The sequence below is a fragment of the Pholis gunnellus genome (genome assembly GCF_910591455.1).
Source record: "Pholis gunnellus genome assembly, chromosome: 14".
In the NCBI taxonomy this organism is placed as follows: Eukaryota; Metazoa; Chordata; class Actinopteri; order Perciformes; family Pholidae; genus Pholis; species Pholis gunnellus.
The window spans coordinates 23,185,668-23,198,127 of NC_136541.1; the positions used below are offsets into that span (position 1 = coordinate 23,185,668).

Genomic DNA, 12,460 nt, shown 5'->3' on the forward strand with positions numbered 1-12,460 from the left:
TTGCTCAATTGCATATCAGTATTGAGGATTCTTAAGGTGTGCAAGTAGTCCAGTGTGTGAGGGGAGCCAAGGTCGCACTCCAATCATGTCAATTAAAGCTCATCGAAAGTTTGCAGAAGACAGAAAATCAAGGTCCAATAACCTGTGGACCTCATTAAGACCAGAGCAACCAATAGTGCTGCTGATATAGCTGTGAGGGTCGAGATTATTATGTTTTTGTACTCAGCAGTGAAAGAAACTTTAAGGACATACTGATTGAATTTGTAGACTAGACAGAAAAAAGATCTTCTCCGCTGGAAATACTGATTAAAAGAGCAGACTTCAGTCCAGGGCTCTAACTACCATCAAGGACACTTCTTTAGAAGTGGATCCTAATATTAAATACTCGTTCTGTTTAAATTTTAGCACTTTCAGACCAACCCAATAATAAATACATATCGACTTTATTTCTGTATTCATGGTAGTTTGAAGAAGGTTCTGTAACACCATTCATACCTCAACATTTGGAAGTGATAATGATCATAATAATTAGTGGTTATTATTAAAACAGAACATATCAATAACATTATAGGAGTAAAATGAATAGTAAAGCGATAAAAACAAGTATACATGAATGTGATTAAATATAAATATAGACATGCATCCACAACCATGGGAAGATAAATAAAACGTACATTCCAAAAGAAAAACATAAAAAACTTCCTAAATTCCAACAAGTAAAGAAAAGACATTGAGACTCTTTACTTTCGTTTTTTAGTCTTCATTTTCAATTGGTGGGGGGGTGGGGGACTCATGACCTCAGTATTTGTAAAATAGAGCATTGCATCGTGGGTTAGTGGTCATTGTGTTCTGTCTTTAGGGACCGATACAAATTCTCTCTTTTTGTTCCTTCAACTGCAGCTCAGCAATTAAATACTAAGAAACACAGGGAGGTCATTTAAGAGCAAGAAGAAGACATACTGTATTGACACAATTCTATTTGTTTCATTTCATACTTAAGAGACTCACTTTTCTATAGAAAAAGGGCCGTGGATATATCTTAGACTTGACCCTCAAAGACTTACCACTTGACATGGACTTTTGACTAAAGACTTGAGACTTGACCTGGACTCTGGCTCAAAAACGTGAGACTGGATTCGGACGGTAGCAAAGACTTGAGGTTTGACTTAGACTTGCATGAAATGACGTGTGAGCACTACAACTATACAATCACAGTGTCAGTGATGGTTACCCAGCGACTCGTCCATTGCCAGCAGTTTGTAATGCATATTGTCACCTCCTGCTGCTCTCCCCTCTACATATGAACTATCTGTGTATTACCACAGCGAAAGGAATCGTACAAGAGAGAACAAGCAAAGAGACGGACTCGGTGTGAAGGTGTACACGCTCGTGTTCTGTTTGTACATTGCGGAGCACTGCAGCAGTGTTTACATGCAAAATATTTGAGTGTTATCTCAGCTTTGAAACTGTTTGCTCTTTGTTGCAGTCACTCTACAAACTGTTTAACAAAATGCCAGAACACAGGCAGTCGCAATCGGCCGGATGCTCGCAGTGACCGAGAGTGAAAAAGCTGCAGCGAGATCCGCGCCCCTAAAAGTATAAAATCTGTAACCTTCAGTAAGAAGCTGTCTAATGCCTCACCCAAAGAGCTGACACTAATTATCCAAGTTCAGTCTTGGCCAGGAATATTCCTTTAAACATGCAGAGCTGTGATCATTTGGATCATTATAACTATTCTGTTAATTGTGGCCCATGCAGGTGTGCTTTAATGTGTCTTCGACTGCTTGTGTGGGCTGTTGCAGGTCATTGGACTTCATGGAGGATTGACTCTTTTGCACAGATTTAAAAAAGATTTCCTTCCAACATGTAAAGTTGTGGTACTGCTGGGGACAGTGTGTGCTTTCCACTGCAGCCAGGGAGAAAGAAGTTAGTAGTTTCTGCCATAACAAGTTTAAATTTGACTCTGGGAATAATGATTGAAAGGGCAGACTTCAGTCCAGGGCTCTGACTAAAACTGATCAACTCTTCCTCCCTGCAAGGCTTTGTTGGCAGAGAATTTGCAGAACAGAAGGAAGACGAATGACTTTTTTTCCTCTTCATCTTCATTTATATTTGTCGCCATATCTAATCCCTTGTTATTTTTCATTACTTTATGAACTTTAAATCTGTAAGAGCAACAAAATCAAAGCAGTGTGGGTCCTGTGACTCTTTGCCAGTCAGACAGAACAAAATACACAACAAAATGTCACCACCTCAATTTCTGGCAACTTCCACGTGACTTTCATTTGAACAACCTTTAACTGATGATCAATTGCTCACCCCGTAATTGCATTGGTTTGAAACACTTTCAGGGACTTAATCAATGCCAAATGGTGGGCCTTTAAAAAGGCACCGCGTCGTCACTATTGGCTTTGTTTTCATGGGGATTTTTCTCTATGGGAATGCACATTGTCCTCGGCTAATGGAGCTCCATAGTAGGACTGACAGTGACTGTCAGTATATGGCAGGTACACTCAAGTTGTGCAGGGCGTCCAGGCCTGTTGGAAAGCATTCATGTGGTTTGTCAACACTCAAGTCAAAATAGTTTATTTCTCCAACTCCTGGAGAACATTTGCAGAAATATTGAACCTGAAATTCAGTCAAATACATTCCATATATGGAAGCATTTGGCTTTGGTTCAATTCTCGAAAGAAAATTTCACTTTGCAAAACTCTTAATGCAAAGAGCAAAACTACTTCACTTCATTCTTAACTTAAAATGCTTTCTTTGTAATTTATGAATGTACAGTTTCTAGACTTCCTTGTTTGTATTTACCATTTCAATAAATATTCAAATTTAGAATATTTGTTGACAGTCCTACAGGGTACATACACAATGCACAGGCGGGTATAGTGTAGGGGGGTCAGTAGGGGCCCAATAGCAAATGTTTGCCCCGTGGCCTCGTAATAGATGAATCCAGCCATGTCGTTGTCATTTCAAAGCATCATAACTCCTTTTTTTTTAATTGTAATGCTCCTTCATGCACATGTCTGGGTTGCAGTGCAAAACATTTTTAAAACCTTTGTCGTTAGCTAAAAGTCACAGCAGTAAAGGTCAAAACTGAGTTGGCTGTCTTGGTTCTTAAAAAAAGCTAAAATGTTGGAGGTATATATTTTTTTTATAGAATCATGGATTCTTCCATTTGTAAGATTGCCTTTCCATTTCGGTGCTGTCAAGTGAGCACCATGTGTCTCCACCACTGTGCACTGGCACATCCATCATGTGACCGAAGCTTCACATTATCTCACTAAGAGTATCCTCCAACGCCAAACAAAGATTGAAGATTGTGTTCATTAGTGTTTCTGTGTGAAAAATGAATTTGATGACAGAGCAGGTGAACATAATAGAGTACGAGGATGGCGCATGATGTGTGACAAAGGTCACCAGCATTGTGGATATGAATCAACTTTATTGCTGTTGCTCCCCGTCGTCCTCTCCTAATGAAGCTTCTAGTTTCCACTAACAAGCTTAACGAATGCCTCGCATATCAGGCAGTAATTGCAGTGAGACTTTCCTTTCTGCCTAATTACTGATATTTCCTGCTGCACCAATTGGGCTGCAGCACGCAGGCTGGGTGATGGTGGTGGTGGGTTATTATATTCCATTTCCTGGGACAGCTCCTGCGGCAAGGCTGCACTCTCTGCAATGTCTTCCATAGGTTATTTATAATCACTGTGAAGCGGTAGAGAGCGGCGACGTAAAGTTGGAGAAAGAGAGAAAGAGAACACAGAGAGAACAGAGCTACGGTACACACAGTGGGAGTATGGTGCTGCAGTGTGGGTACAGTCAACGTATCCTCATGCAACCGCTAACTTATTCCTCATTTTCGGTGCGTTCTCCTACAAAAGTCAAGCAACAAAGTCAATTTCCGCTTGTTACGGGCATACTGTCTTTTCTAAATAAACCTCTGTCTTCATAGGGAACAACTTGGGTTGGTTGAGGAAAAGATTGTGGTCAGAATTAGGCAAGAAAACTACTTGGTTAGGTTTAAGAAAAGGTTGTTAAGTTTTAGAAAACTATATAACCAGATAATCAGACCCATTTGCCATTTTGTTGGAGGATTTGGGAGAGAGGAGTTATTTAGTTTAGCTTTGCCCTAACCAAGAGGTAGTGAGTGAGGTATCTGTGTCTCCAGTATTATCTGCAGCCGACATGGAAGCTCTGAAATGTGTTACTCAGAACAGTGAATGTTCTTCGAGATGACATATTTCTTAGATGTCAACTTGACCTAAAATTGAATGTCATCTAAGCCTGGCGTCATTTTACTGGAAATGCTTCTGCCTTTATTTTCTTGGCCAAAGTAGAGAGAGATGCTCTCCTCATTCTAAATCCCTGCAAAAGACAGATTTCCAGACACAGGCACATCAGAGACGCAGCATTTGTTTGGCTGAAAAAAGAATCAATTATGTGGACGACTATTCAGAAGTCTCAAACCAGATTTCTTCTCTCCATCCTGCTGCTCTCTTCTGTCTCTTTCTTTCTTTCCTCCTCCTCCCTCCGTTATGACGCAATTCCTTCTTCCATCTTTGTTTGTATCGAAGTGTATATATACTGTGTGTATATATATATATATATATATATATATATATGTATGTATACTTTATGTGTGGATATATTGATTGATTGATTGATACATGAAGATTTATTTTACTCTTTTTCCAAACACATTTAGTTCTTTCATGTACCGTGTTATTCCTTTGATGACTTCATCAATACTCTTTTCCGAGCTATGTATTATCTATTTTATTTCATCATTTGTTGCCTGCATTCTTTCATCCTGTCTTTTCTTCTCTCGTTCTTTCATGCCAACCATGAAATAAACTGAAGATGTAGGCAAAGACATCCACGTAGAGTGCATTAGTAAGCTCTGTGGAACTCTGCTGAAGGTTTGCACACCATGCTTTTCAAAGACATTTCTTTGTTCGGCGTTTCTGTGCGATGGTGGTGGAGAGTGCTGTCTGTCCACTTCAAAATCTCCCATTCAGTGACTTGACTTTTCTGTAACAATTTACTATTTGTTCATGATGTTTGACAGTAAATTAAACTTAAGTCAGTAGTTACTGTTAACAAACAATGATATGCTTATTAATAATGTTTACTAATTATTAGTATTAATATAATGTGTGTTAACAGTTTATTACTTCACATATTATAACATTTGACATACTGTATTAAGTCTTTGTTAGTGATTACCAAATCATTTGTTCACCATTAAGACATTGGTCAATAATTAGTTTGTAAACCATCTACTATATAAATATTAGTTGGACAGCTATTAGAAAGTAGCAACTGGAGATTTTAATAATAATTCTGTTAATGATTAATAGATATTTTGTAAAACATCTATGAGCATTATTTAGTTAATACTTTGTCAATGATTTATAATTGTTTCTGGTCCATCTTTAGGTCATTTTAATAGATGTTTTACAAATGATTTCTGAAAAGTTTACAAATCATTTGGCAAATACTAAATACAGTATATTAAATGTTGAAATGCGTGAACTGTTAATATTTTAGTCAAATGAAATGATCAGCTATGGTAGAATATATCATTTGTAAGGTAATGATTGCATATTAAATAAACTAATGCGAAATAACATAAATTATGAAATTAGTAAACATTATTATCATTTAATTGTTTGTTAACAGTAAAATAACAGTTATCTGTTGCTATTTAAATGACGCTAATTGTCGAGCGTTACCGACTCACCGGTGTACTCAGACACTGAACCACAGCCTCCTCATGTGGCTTCTCTCACAAGATGGACAATGACAGAGAGCGATGGGCCAGGAAAGCCATCGTCACTACATGCAGTTAAACCGTTCAAACTGAGATCAAGCAGCATCCATTAAAGGTGCATATGCTCAAACCCTATAAACTGTGTCTGACATTTAGCTTGAACAATTGAGTTGACTTGCTGTACAGCAGCTATGCATGAATTACCCCAGTGACAGACAGCGAGTCCATTATTCTACATCTGTATGATATGCAGGTTGACATGAGCTGTTGGGAGGATAATTGCTGGAGAAGCGGGCTCCCCGGGGAGGTGTGTTTTCTCCTGGCTTTGATTCTACCTACACAGCGAGAGATTTTATGTTCAACCATATAGCTTGTCAACAGCCTTCAGCAAGCCTCTGCTTCTGAGCCTCTGTAATGAAAAGTGACTGAAACACATCCTGGATAAAAGTGAGTCTCCTCTCCTGCTGCGGTGTAAATTACACAGGTTTTCTTTGTGTAAACCAGCAGACGACGAACAATGTTTTCACCGCCCAACTTTTTCTTTCTTTCTTGGCTCTTTTTACACACCTCCATCTCGTCTAATGACAAATGATTATTTTGTGTGAAATGAGTAAAGCTGGCTGTCTGTGCAGTTAGTGATTTTCACTCCATAGGATTTCTTAAAATAAGTCGGGATGTCCAGCTCCCTGAAGGGTGTTTTTGTTTTGTGTAGTTCATTTTAATAAGCACTCTGCTCAATGTATGCTATGAGATTACTTACATTGAGATTCGTGTTAAAGGTTCCCTGTGGAGTTTTAGACTTGGTAAAGCAATGTACTGGCGAAGACAGAGAAGAAGACCACAAGCTTGGTAACATGGACATAAACAATGCTGGATTTGAAATACTGTCAACATCGGCTTTGTAAATGTTTTATGAGGAAGGAAAGGCACAGCCTTCTTCTGAGAAGGACACACACAAAGCATGTTGGTGAGTGGCACTGACTGAAAACATGACTTGTTTGTTTCACAGCAAAACTCCACAAGGCACAACACTCGGGCCACAACTCATGATCTTCATATTGGGAGGCCTGTGTGCTAAACACTGAGCCGCCATGCCAGCTGACATCTGGGGGCTCCAGCAATGGAAACCTTGATTTGCCGAATCCACCACTTTGGTCCGAACTGAAATACCTCATCTGCTATTGGATGGATTAGCTTCAGATATTCTCAGTCCCCAGAGGAGTAACTTTTAATGTTTCCCTGACTTTCCTCTGGCGCCGTGGTCAATTCAAAAAATGCAAAACAAGATGACCTTCCCATCAGTCTTAGCTGTACTTTGTGTTTAGTGCTGATTAGCAAATGTTAGCAGGCTAACATGCTAAACTGAGATGGTAAACACTATACCTGCTAAATATTAGCATGTTAGCATTGTCACTGTGATTCTAAGGCTAAGTTCAGATTGTAGGTGAATCTGATTTTTTTGTCTTGTTCGCATGACGATTTGCAAGCGATGTCATCGCATTTGTGTGTCCAGATATCACCCACCTGTAGTAACTATGTTGCCTGCGGTGGTGCTCTGGTTTTCCAACAGAGAAGCATGACTTGCTCACACTTGTCTTTTTAATGCAACTTTGGTTATTGTATGCGCCAAATGGGAACTTGTATTTGTTGACACTTTAACCCGCCGGATCAGATAGTGATCTGATATATTGCGTGGTCAAGGGAGCGGCTAAAAGTCGCCCATTATTTTTGCTAGTAGGAACTAAACAGGACTCCAGCCCCCGATATCCCTTTGCTCTCCTCGGGAGAGGAACTCCCATGTAGGAGGAAGATGACGTCCACTCGTCACTGAGATCAGAAAGCTAAAATTAGATATTTATAATCCCAAATAAGATAGAATTGCTAATTCAGATAAGTCAAACTATAAGATTATCTCACTTACTCGTATATGTGTTTTTTATAGTGTACTAATTGTCTGACATTTGTGCTGTTTCTGTCTGAGATTAACGGGGGTTGATATACGGATGACTTTGTCAAGGATGTTGCCACAGTGCAAAAGAGTCGGACGCCTTTTACACAACTTTTTCTCCACTTTCCAATTTCTCTCTTCACCTGTTTGGATGAGGCGAGAGTTTGGTGTCTGGAGCGGTGTCAGACCCCGCCGTGAAGGTCAGCGCCTTGTCCGATTAAAAAAAAGCAGCGCACAAGAAAGCTCTCCCTCCCTCTCCCCTCTCCCCTCTCCGTAATCTGTGTGAAGAAAATGCCAGCTGCCAGTCTCATTTGGAGAGATAAGGGCCCCGGTCCCGAATGCACCACCCACAGCGGAATAACTGAGAGAATAAATATGTAGATGATAAAAAAAATGGGGGGTGTTTCAAATAAATACATCCAAACTGGCAGGTCCCAGAGAAACTAGAACCAGGTGTAAACCGTTTCATTATAGTGTGTGTGTGTGTGTGTGCTGGCTGTCGAGTCTTCACTGTAACTCCCAGTTGGCAGGGTGAAATTGATGGCCCCTGCTATAGATTTTTAGCAGACAAGTCCCCCTACAACCATCTTATATCTTATTACCAACAGCCTCAGACGCTGAATTTGATCTTTATCGGTGTTCAAAAAAAAAAAGAAATCCCCTGTGGCAGCTTCGACCTTTATGGTTCTCACCTTTCATTGCTGACTTTTTTTTCTCTTGTAAGTGTTTGTGTGTATGTGTGTGAGTGTGTGTCCCATGCAAGTAGAAACTCCAGGAGGCACACCAACAATCCTGATGGAGAGTCATTTCTGGAGCAGCATGTCCAAGGTGATGCCCTCGAGTTGTAACTCGATAGGACGAGAATGGGATTTTTTTTTTTACTTAAAATTTAAACTGTCGAGTTGCCATAGCACCAATCCACCTACTAAACACTTTGTCATTAACATAAATTAATTGTCACCGCCACAGACCTTTTTGTTGCTTTAGAGAAGAAGTTGTACTTCTGTTGACAGTGAAATTATATCCGTGAATTGCGTGACGTCTCTTTTCACCAGCTGCACAGTTACTCAGTGTTGACAGATCACCTGTTACGGTTTGTTTCTGGACCCAAACGCAGACACCGAGACGGCAGAGTAGGTGAGAAAAAGGGTTTTATTAGGTTTGTCTTTGGATCCGGTGGCGCAGCGAGGCGGCGTGAGCGGCAGCGGCGACGTGGCACGGGAATCGCTGAGACAGAGGGAAAACACAAGTTAGATGCAAAGTCGAAAAAAAGGGGTTAACTTGCACTACGAAAAGATTAAGCTCAAATGGGCCGAGGTTGTAACTACCACTGAGTTTGAAGAAGCAATCTGGCGATGAGACTGGAGGAAGCCGGGGTATTTGAGCTGACGGTGATGAGATCTAATTGTTGGCAGGTGAGGAGATGAGCCCAGGTGCCGGATGATTACAGCCGCGCTCAAGCAACACACACACACACACACACACACACACACACACACAGAGAACAGAGGGGAGACGAGCTGAGGTCACAGCGGAGCCGTGACATCACCTCTGCAAGCACATTTTTGTTTTTACAAAGATTTTTGTGGTCTAAAGTTTTCACGAGGTATGTTTCCACCTGGTCTCCACCAAATACTGAGGGAAAATATTTGGCTAACTAGCTGCTACATGTTTGACTTTCTCCATTAGCTAGCTGCTACCATGGGCCGTCAGTTGATAAGAGATTTTTAGCTAAAGAAAACTTACCTAACCTGAAAACAAGGTTGATGGGAGTTTGTGAGCCATAAAACCAAAACAATAAGATAAAAGCGGATAAAAGGCTTTGAGAAACTGCAGAGTTGGGTCATTTTTACAAAGGTCGCTTTGTAACCTTTGTAAAAATGTAACGCTTTGTAACTATAAATGCCCCATTATACATTGTGATTTGATCCATTGTTGATATGACAAATATTGATTAGTGCAGCTTTAAGGAACCCTGGTTGAACCAGTGTTGGAGAAAAGATCCGGCTTTTTGCCGTAAAGACAATATAACCCCTTACTTCACCTTCATGAACTTGTCTGTCAATATGTTAATATTTTCTTCTTACTTACGTTTGAATCCTTTTTCGTGTCACCGTATCTTTTCATCCACTGGAGCTGTTACGGCTCTCAGCTTTATCCTCTCGCTCTTATTTCTCTCTTGTCTACTCTACACATGCAGAACGGAAATGATCCCTTTAAGAGAATCTGCAAAGATCCGCCACCTGTATTAAGTGACCATCATAAATGTAATCAGTATGGAAATGACACTTTTCTTAATTGTCTGCTCTTTAATGTTTTGCTCTCTTTTAAGCTCATAGAACAGTCTGGACAGCAGCACCTCGTTCGAACAGTTTGAGTCAAGTGTAAAGAGAGAACCCAAAAATTTGTGCTCATCAGGAGCTGTCAGAGTAAGAGAGCTAGGCCTTCCTATTACGATGGAGATTTCATTACCTGTTAGTTTATTTTCTTCTCTCTACTTTTGTTGCATGGCTGCCTTCATTAGATCAGCATATATTGGTGACATAACAGCAGTCACTGTTTTTTCCTTCACCTGAATGTTGTAACATTTACTTTGAGTTTTCTAATGCCCCGTGGCCTTTTCACACCACTTCACAACAGCTCTGTGACCTTTCGATAAGTGGGAGGAAATGAAAATCTGTGCTCATTATTTGTTCATAATAATGGCTTTTAATGCTGCATTGATTTCATGTGTTTGACTTTAGATTTATTCCTAATAAGTATCGCAAGGTTTTTAAATAATAAAGTACTATTACTTGTGTGTGTGTGTGTGTGTGTGTGTGTGTGTGTGTGTGTGTGTGTGTGTGTGTGTGTGTGTGTGTGTGTGTGTGTGTGTGTGTGTGTGTGTGTGTGTGTGTGTATATATATATATATATATTTATATATTTACTGTATATATCCTTTATCATTATCATTTCAAAATATAAGCCCGGAATTAAAGAAAAACACATAGTGAGGTGAAAAGACTTGTTCTCTCTATAAAAAATGTCAAATATGACTTCATGCCGTGAAACAGAATGTGAAACTTTAGTTCTTGAATGAAATATTCAGACACAGAGTCTGAAGTTCCTGATCCTGTGTCCTCTAACCCCTAACAGGACCCAATTTGGTCCTAGAGGGGGGGGGGGGCGACAGAGTGTACACAGGTAGTACAAAGTACTTCTGAGAACGCATAAAAGTGTTTTATGACATATCATATACCCACGTAACGAAGAAATTCTGATCAAATGGACCATGTAAGCTATTTTAATCACTCAAAAACATATATATACACAAAGTACTACAATATACTACAAGTACTACCACAATTTCACCTATTTTTCGCCAGAAGACGGCGAGCTATGTTCTCCGTTACCGATACCAACCACGACCTATGGCACTCTCACAGACAAACCGCATATCAAAGAGCATGGGGACTCCACACTGAATCCAACAATATCTTCCAAATTCTTCTCCTTCAAACCATTAAAAAGTAACAATTCATCTGCCACAGAGCAACACGGAGCCAAACAGCAAGAAAATTGAAATGCTTCGCACCTTGAGATGGTTTTCTGGATGAAAATCGCCAAAAAAAAATGAATCCTTGCAGTTTTGTGCCGCCGGTCTCTCTCCGTTCTGTGAAAAAACTGAATCTCTACGAGCGTCTATAAAGAAGGGGTAATCTTTTCAGTTTTGGCCAGTGGGTTTGACCCTTGGGGGCGAGCCTCATGTCTTCCGGATTCAAATCTGTGTCACATGCGCAAATCGGCCAATCACAGGCTGTGTGAGGTTTAATTGCATTCTGTAAAACTGAAATTCAGATGAAAATGAGCCATGTTTTACAGGTTATTATAGAGCCCAGGCTCTCAAAATGATGCCAAACTGCTGTATTAGATAGATTGAACACATAGAACAAGAAGTGAAATATATAGTATATAAAATTACAATAAAACGGCTGAAAATGCTGCTTCCAAAATCAGAATTGACGTCGGCTGACCTGTACAAAAACATCGATATCTCTGGCCTGCTTCACTTTATCAAAGCCAATTATTTTTTTTAAAGGACTGCTGACATGTTGTGCTATGATTTGGGAGAGTTTAGGCCTTCGTCTGCATAATTTCAAATCAATAGCATCAATAAAAGTGCTTTTTTTTTCAGGCGAACCTGAACATTTTCAATTTGAGCTGTGTGATATATTGATTCAGCATTTACCAGTAACATATACACTGATATGAACAAATCTCACAAGTGTTAGTGTTGTTATTCCATTGAAATTATTCAAATAGACCTTGTAGTTAGAGAGATAAGCCCCTTTAAGTATGGGTATGAAATTTTCGAGCAGAGGCCTCAAAATAGGCTTAGTGGTTAAAAGGAAGCAAGCACAAAGAAAAGGACATCAGTCAAACAGCAGTAGTTAGGGTTAGTCAGTGACAGATATTCTGGCTTGTATGGTGTTTTCTAGTCATGCCTCATCTTGCTCCTCAACCACCAGCAGTTTTCTAACTTCATTAAGCCTTACTCAGTTGGCTGTCTCCTGGATCGGAGGTTCATTAAAGCGCTCCTCCCATACAGGGATGCGACAGAAAAAGACCGGAGACCGCCATCAGCTGAGAACCATTTTGCTACACTACATTACTCTGCTCTTTAGTAGCGGGCGAGCTCACACTGCTCTGCGTTATATAGCTCGCAACAATTCACGGATCTGTGAGAGAAAA

The 12,460-nt window shown here is 40.0% G+C and overlaps 1 protein-coding gene across 1 annotated transcript in view; it reads left to right on the forward strand.

Annotated features, from left to right (window-relative positions):
- The window catches only part of astn1 (astrotactin 1), a gene marked incomplete at both ends in the record, with an annotated part of 365,883 nt that overhangs the window by 302,664 nt on the left and 50,759 nt on the right, over window positions 1-12,460 (forward strand). The gene's annotated exons all lie outside the window — the stretch shown is intronic.